We start from the raw sequence: 8,934 nt of genomic DNA on the forward strand, positions 1-8,934 counted from the left end.
TTTTTCAAGCCAGGGTTTCACTGTGTAGCACTGACTGTCCTAGAACTCCCTTTGCAGACCAGGCTAGCCCCAGACTCAGAGACCCAACTCCCTATGCCCCATGAATCCTGGGATTAAAGGCAGACCCAGCTGCACTTGTTACTATTGAGACCACCCAGCACTGCATTGTGGTTCATAACTGTTACATCAGATTTAGAGGATCTGATACAGTCTTGTGGCATCATTGGATGCTAGACATTTACATGATGCCCATATACATGTATACTGAACATTTAAAAACATAAAAAAATAATTATTTGTAATTTTTGTATATATTTTTAATATGGGAAAATACCTTATTTCCCAAACAATTCTCTCAAATTTCTTCTCAGTTGCTTATTTGTCAGTTAGTACTGCCATCTCATACAAATGTAAGGTTAAAATTTTTCAGTATCATCTTTTTGGCAACTACACAAGGGGCCAGATTTTTCTGCAGCCTATTCAGAGTTACCTGTAATAATTATGCCATGCTTCGGCAGCACATATAATAAAATTGGAATGATACAGAGAAGATTAGCATGGCCCCTGTGCAAGGATGACACACAAATTTGTTAAGCATTCCATATTTTTAGATCAAGGGAATAAAAATTGGAAAGGAAGAAGTCAAAATATCACTTTTTGCAGATAGTATATATAAGTGATGCCAAAAATTCCACCAGAGAACTCCTAAACCTGATAAACAGCTTCAGTGCAGTAGCTGGATATAAAATTAACTCAAACAAATCAATGCGTTTTCTCTACACAAAGGATAAATGTACTGAGAAAGAAATTAGGGAAACAACACCCTTCAAAATAGTCACAAATAATATTAAATACCTTGGTGTGACTCTAAATAAGGAAGTGAAAGATCTGTATAATAAGAACTTCAAGTCTCTGAAGAAAGGAATTGAAGAAGATCTCAGAAGATGGGAAGGTCTCCCATGCTCATGGATTGGCAGGATTAATATAGTAAAAATGGCTATCCTGCCAAAAGCAACCTACAGATTCAACATAATCCCCATCAAAATTCCAACTTAATTCTTCACTGAGATAGAAAGGGCAATTTGCAAATTCATCTGGAATAATAAAATATCTAGGGTCCACCTTCTTGAGTTCTTTATATATATTGGATATTAGTCCCCTATCTGATTTAGGATAGGTAAATATCCTTTCCCAATCTGTTGGTGGCCTTTTTGTCTTATTGACGGTGTCTTTGGCCTTACAGAAGCTTTGCAGCTTCATGAGGTCCCATTTGTCAATTCTCAATCTTACAGCACAATCCATTGCTGATCTATTGAGGAATTTTTCCCCTGTGCCCATATCTTTGAGGCTTTTCCCCACTTTCTCCTCTATAAGTTTCAGTGTCTCTGGTTTTATGTGGAGTTCCTTGATCCACTTAGATTTGACCTTAGTACAAGGAGATAGGAATGGATCAATTCGCATTCTTCTACACGATAACTGCCAGTTGTGCCAGCACCATTTGTTGAAAATGCTGTCTTTCTTCCACTGGATGGTTTTATCTCCCTTGTCGAAGATCAAGTGACCATAGGTGTGTGGGTTCATTTCTGGGTCTTCAATTCTATTCCATTGAGACTTGTCTGTCAGTATACCAGTACCATGTAGTTTTTATCACAATTGCCCTGTAGTAAAGCTTTAGGTCAGGCATGGTGATTCCACCCTGTGGAGTTCATATCCCTTTGGGAACTGCAATCTTTTCTACTATTCTTCCATAAGAGTCACCAGGCTTCCTCCACTGTTGAGCTGTGGGAGTCTGTATCTGTCTAGTCAACTTCTGGTTGTAGCCTCTCAGAGGACTACTGTCTGCAAGCATAATAGAGTCACAATAATGTAAGGAATTGGTGCTTGCCCATGGGATGGGTTTCAAGTTGGGCCACTTATTGGTTGGCAACTCCCTCAGTTTCTGCTCCTTCCCCCCTGCCTGTATTTCTTGTAGACGAGATAATGGGGCTCTCAGACTCTTAACCACCAACCAAAATATACACAGGTGGACCTAGGTCTTCCCATTCATATGTAACAGATGTGTATGCAGCTTGGCCTTCATGTGGGTCCCAAACAACTGGAACAGGGGCTATTCCAAAAGCTGTTGCCTGCATGTGGAATATGTTCTACTATATACTAGCGGGGATGCCTTGTCAGGCCTCAGTGTGAAGCAACTAGCCTCTCAGACATGATATACCAATGTGGAGGGATTACCCAGGAGGAACCTACCTGCTCAAAGGATAACAGAGTCTGGATGGGGGAAGGAATGTGGGGGGGAGTGGCTGAGAGGGGGCAGTATACAGGATGTAAAATGAATAAACAAAATAAATTTTAAAAGTTAAAAAATAAAAAAATAAAATAAAATATCTAGGATAGCAAAAACTATTCTCAACAATAAAAGAACCTCTGGTGAAATCACCATGCCTGACATTGAGCTGTACTACAGAGCAATTGTGATAAAAACTGCATGGTATTGGTACAGTGACAGACAGGTAGATCAATGGAATAGAATTGAAGACCCAGAAATGAATCCACACACCTATGGTCACTTGATCTTTGACAAGGGAGCTAAAACCATCCAGTGGAAAAAGACAGCATTTTCAACAAATGGTGCTGGCACAACTGGTTGTTATCATGTAGAAGAATGCAAATTGATCCATTCCTATCTCCTTGTACTAAGATCAAGTCTAAGTGGATCAAACACCTCCACATAAAACCAGAGACACTGAAATTATTCCAGGAGAAAGTGGGGGAAAGCTGCAAAGATATGGGCACAGGAGAAAAAAATATTAAACAGAACAGCAATGGCTTGTACTGTAAGATCAAGAATCAACAAATGGGACCTCATAAAATTGCAAAGCTTCTGTAAGGCAAAAGACACTGTCAATAAGACAAAAAGGCCACCAACAGGTTGGGAAAGGATTTTTACCAATCCTAAATCTGATAGGGGACTAATATCAAATATATACAAAGATCCCAAGACGCTGGACTCAAGAAATTCAAATAACCCCATTAAAAAATGGGGTACAGAGCTAAACAAAGAATTCTCAACTTAGGAATATTGAATGGCTGAGAAGCACCTGAAAAAAATGTTCAACATCCTTAATCATAAGGGAAATGCAAATCAAAACAAACTTGAGATTCCACCTCATACCAGTCAGAATGGCTAAGATCAAAAATTCAGGTGACAGCAGATGCTGGCAAGGATGTGGAGAAAGAGGAACACTCCTCCATTGCTGGTGGGATTGCAAGCTTTTACAACCACTCTGGAAGCCAGTCTGGAGGTTTCTCAGAAAATTGGACATAATACTCAGAAAATTGGCATATACCCAGAAGATGTTCCAACTGGTAATAAGAACACATGCTCCACTATGTTCACAGCAGCCTTATTTATAATAGCCAGTAGCTGGAAAGAACCCAGATGTCCATGGACAGAAGAATGGATACAGAAAATGTGGTACATTTACACAATGGCATACTACTCAGCTATTAAAAACAATGAATCTGTGAAATTCTTGGACAAATGGTTATATCTGGAGTATATCATCCTTAGTGGAGTAACCCAATCACAAAAAAATTCATTAGATATGCACTCACTGATAAGTGGATATTAGCCCAGAAACATAGAATACCCAAGATACAATTTACAAAACACAAGAAAATCAAGAAGAGGGAAGACTAGCGGGTGGATATTTGGTTCCTCCTTTGAATAGGGAACAAAGTACCCATGAAAGGAGTTACAGAGACAAAGTTTGGAGCTAAGAGGAAAGGATGAAATATCCAGAGATTAACCCACCCGGGGATCCATCCCATAATCAGCCACCAAACCCAGCACTATTGCATATGCAAGATTTTGATGAAGGGAGCCTGTTATAGCTGTCTCTTATGAGGCTATGCCAGTGCCTGGTACAGAAGTGGATGCTCACAGTCATCTATAAGATGGAATGCAGGGCCCCCGGTGGAGAAGCTAGAGAAAGCACTCAGGAGCTGAAGGGGTCTGCAACCCTATAGGTGGAACAACAATATGAACAAACCTGTAACTCCAGAGCTCGTGTCTCTAGCTGCAAATGTAGCAGAAGATGGCCTGTTCGGCCATCATTGGGAAGAGAGGCCCCTTGGTCTTGCAAACTTTATATGCCCCAGTACAGAGGAGTGCCAGAGCCTTCTTGCAGGAGTGGGTGGGTAGGGAAGCGGGGTATGGGGAGGGTAGAGGGAACTTTCAAGATAGCATTTGAAATTTGAAATGTATTAAAAGAAAATATCTAATAAAAAATGAAGTGAAGTATTTTCTCTTAAAAAAAATAATTGATTGTTCTTCAAGATGATGAAAGGCAAGGCAAGTATTTTCAGCATGGTGATAATAGGGATACTTTTTTTTTGGACTTTGGAAGAGCTCGATGATTGAAAGCATGCTGATTCTCATATCAATGATATTTCTGAGGTTTCTGGGTTTTAAGGTTATTGTAAAGCAGCTGTAAAGAAGGAACTGAGTCAAAGGGTAAGCAACTCTTCATAAAACATGATTTTCTTGCCCAAGATTTGCTTGTCTTCATAAACTTTCTGCATATGGTTATTTACTTGTGGACATTCTGGAACTCAGATTACTTTCTAGTGTTTTTGTTGATTTTATGGAAAAGCGTAATTATAAAGATAACTTTACCAACCTGTTCTGTGATGTTTAGAATATTAGATAAGAGTTCTTGTATGGGTTGAAAATTTACAACCTTGCTAATAAGACAACTCTTTTATTAAATACCACACTAAAAATAAAAGCTAATTTAATTAAATATTCAATACAATCCAAGAAACAGAATAGTAGAGAATGGGAGATACACAAGAATGGCTCCTTTTTAATTTTTTTCAATATATAAGTCCTTTATTTTCCTCAAAGAACCCAAATTGTACTTGTGATCAGGATCTTGTTTTTGGAGCTAGGAAACTGAGGCAGCACTCATCAGCCTGGTGCAAGGTTCCCTTCTAAGACACATAGATGCCATTCAAAAACTTTCTGATATCCTCGTTTTTAACTGTTGTAAGTTGCTGAATAAGAGCCACTGAATTTGAAACAAGTTCAATATCATTTCCTTCAAGGATTAATTCATCCTTCTGGGCTTGAGAGACAGAACAAGCAACACCTGTCCTCATCTGAACCCTGTGAATTTATTTCTCACCCAAGAAATTTCAGATTTCAACCAAAGACACATTCTCCTGAATAACAATATTGATGGGGAAGGGAGCATACACAGACCGCATCTTGTAATGGAAGCCCAGTGTAACACCCTTGAACATGTTCTGAACCTGACCGCAGATGGTTCTGACAGTGGCCAAATCCTTAACCTTTCGATTTCCAAGAAGTCTCAGCTCTACATTGCTGTGATTGAAGTCCCTCCACAGAGTTCCCCTCGGTAGCTTCACAATAACTGTGTGCCCCTTCAGATTGATGTCAACATTTTCTGGAATGTCGACAGTCTGATTGCTGAGAATGGTCTTTATTCTTGCAGTAGATGGGGCAAAGTACAAGAAAGTCTCCCTTTCTTATCTTCCTTTCCCTCAGTCTCTATCTTATATCTCCATTCCTATAAACACATTTTCAGTATATTCACATCTATACTGAAATTTTACTGCCATTGAGATATCAACAAAGCTTGTTAATATAGTAATGCTCATAAGTGATATATATACATATACATATATGCATATGCATATACATATACATATACCCTGGCCTTTGATAATGCATAGCACATAGCTGTCATGAATGAGGACCAGTATAATTCACCTAACAATGCTAACATTGAATGCTACTCCTGCAAGGATGTAGCGTGAAAACAAAAGAACAACATCAATATCATCAACAACAACAACAGCAGCAGCAGCAGCAGCAGCAGCAACAGTAACAACAAAAACTTCATTCAGGAATGGTTTTAGTCCCCAAAGAAATACTTGAGCAAACTCTGGTGTTTTGTTTCCATGGTTATATTCTAATAATACTTTGGTGAAAAAGGAAAAGCAAATCCATATATCAAATAATTGACAATTAAAAATCTGAGGGTTCACATCAAAGAGCTACATACAATTTAGGATCACTCATTTGACAGATAGCCCTTAAAAGGAACAAACTGGCAAATTATTCTAGTTTCTATGGGCATGAGGGAATGTTGCCTTTGTAATTACTTGGCAACGAGGTTGCTTTGTAACTTTGCAGTTTTGAAAATGATTTATCACTTAAATAATGACTCAAAATTTTAAGTGTCAATTATCCTCATTGGCATTTAACTATAGTAGTTAAGGCACTTTAGTTCTTTAGATATGAAAAGGTTTTTAAAATATGGCATGTACAAAATGTTACTTGACCTATGTCAGAACCTGTCAAAGGAGCTTATATAATAGGAAACCTGAAAGTAGCACCATATATGTGCCACAGAAAATTTAGATATACTCTAATCCACACACTATGCCATATATCTGTCCTTTTCAAACTTTTGCTTGAGAGAATTTATCAAACTCTAGATTCAAGAGGCTGGAAAGGGGCCGGTGAGATTGCTCAGTGCTTAAAAGCACTGGCTGCTCTTCTGAAGGTCCTGAGTTCAAATCGCAGCAACCACATGGTGGCTCACAAACATCCATAATGAGTTCTGATCCCCTTTTCTAGTGGATCTAAAGACAGCTACAGTGTACTTACATATAATAATGAATAAATCTTTGGGCCTGAGCTAGTGGGGCTGGAGTGAGCAGAGGTCCTGAGTTTAATTCCTAGCAACCACATGATGACTCACAACCATCTGTACAGCTACAGTGTATTCATATACATAAAATAAATAAATATTTAAAAAAAAAAGGCTGGACAGTTGTTCGGTTCCAGCACACAAATTCAGTAGCCCACAGAAGGAATACCCTCCAGCTCATTTCCCAGCTCACTCTCTTTTGGCCTTTGTGGATACCTGAAAACAATTCACTTCGACACATGGATACTCATACACATCAATAAAACTGATACAAAATAAAAATGTACATTGCAAATTGGAGCTCTGGGCAGGGGACTAACCATCTACATGCATGAATAAGACTCGTGTTCTTATGTCAGTAGTGCAAAAGTGAATGGATACATGTTCTAAATTGGGCTTTACCATAGCATGTGATTTTTTTTTTAGTTTTTTTCTCTTTTATTTTATTGTATTGAGGATTCACATTATCTTAACTCATTTCTGGGATTAGCAAAGACATAGAGAAATGGAATGATAGAAGGCCACGACATGTATAAATAATATTATATTGTGCAAAATGGATTCACACAATTCAAAATCTGAGAAATATATGAAAATATCCTAGAGGTATAACAACCAGATGGATTTAACGTAATAGTAAAAGGACAGTGGATGTGTTGACAGAAATCTTTGAGTTATAGCATAGGCTCAGTGTTAGCTGGAAAGGTGAGTAAGCCCTTTGGCAGCACCATGGCATCCAATTACTTTAGTACAAAAGAAAGAATTTGCAATAATGGAGGTCCATGGCTACTTGTAGCTGTAACACATATTTTCTTTGCCCTTTTAAAGAAAAAAAATGGCAAATGCAGATAATTCCTCCCTTCTTTTCAAGTCACTAAAAATATAAGGGATGCCATAATTCCTTTAGGCTGACGGAAAATACAGACTTCCTTGACTGTGGATAACTAAACCATGCCAATTTTCCATACAGTTAGCAGTAAATTGCTGACTGCATATTTGTCTAAGACTGCAATGCCAAATAAGGCTTCTGCCAGAGGCCATAACCCAAGCCTAGAGGAAAATATGCTTCTACTGCTTTTATAGCCTCACATACAGTCAATTAATAAGAGATTTCTAACTGTGCATATCAGTGAAAGGCTAACAGAAAGAAGAGACAAATGTGACACAGACATTCATAGTGACTTCAAATAGAAAACTCATACAATTGGAGCTGTAAAGCAAATGACCCAGGGAAGTAGAGATAAGCACCAAGGGAGATTAGAAGCATATTATTCTTCAAAATATAACTGAGACATAGTAGAGTACCCTGGTGATAAGGTGGGGCTTACATACTCACTACGGCAGTGAAGTAAACTGACTGTCTCTAGCTCATTTCATAATCTTCACAATATAATAATTTGGTAATACTTGCCATTTCTATTGAAAATTTAGTCCAAGAAGCAACACTATCCACAGCACTTGTGAGAATGCTAGAAATACAGACCCTCATCAACATCTAAATGATGGCCATCTTCAGCTTACACAACAGAGGCAATATGAGATGCAAATGCTCACTGAAATCTGAGAACTGATACTTACCAAGATTTCATCCCAGTTCCTGCTTCATGTGAATAATGTACTAAGTAGAATTATTATTGCTAAAACTTTCTTTTCTACTTGAGCCTAGCCTAGTAATCATGGTGCTCCTCGATGGCTGCATTCCTAACCATGCCACTAACCTCATCTCCACAAGGCCATACTGGCTTTCACTGCTCTTTTCTCCTAACTCTTTCCCATTACTTTAAGTTCTTAGGGCCCAATATAAAGAAAAGGCTCTTGGCTAATTGGCATGAGGAAATTTCTCCCAGGTTTATGTACTTATCACATATATACATATGGCAGAATTGTTTCCATTTCATATTGTGGTCATTTGGGAGCATTTTTATTTAGGTTACTTGAGTAACTAAAAACTCAAATGACAGAAACATTAATGGTAGCTCAATTTCAAGGGTTTTAGTGTGGGACTGGAAGGCACCATCATTTTAGGCATGTGACAGGCAGAAACATCATGGATGACTTCCAAAACAGAACAAAGCTGCTTACTTCATGACAGCTAAGAAGTAGAGAGAGTCAAACAAGAATAGGGATGAGTTACCATAAAATTAAAGTTGAATATAGAGAAGTCAAGGTGGAACCCTCACGCCTACCTTCC

At 38.3% G+C, this 8,934-nt stretch overlaps 1 non-coding gene and 1 pseudogene across 1 annotated transcript; one reads left to right on the top strand and one right to left on the bottom strand.

Annotated features, from left to right (window-relative positions):
- The first annotated feature begins 506 nt into the window (after nt 1-506).
- Gm25812 lies at nt 507-609 on the top strand. The gene has a single exon (XR_003953249.1). It is a non-coding gene; the product is annotated as a U6 spliceosomal RNA (small nuclear RNA).
- Nucleotides 4,873-5,546, bottom strand: Gm14562 (predicted gene 14562; annotated as a pseudogene).

This window comes from Mus musculus, chromosome X, assembly GCF_000001635.26.
Source record: "Mus musculus strain C57BL/6J chromosome X, GRCm38.p6 C57BL/6J".
Lineage (NCBI taxonomy): Eukaryota > Metazoa > Chordata > Mammalia > Rodentia > Muridae > Mus > Mus musculus.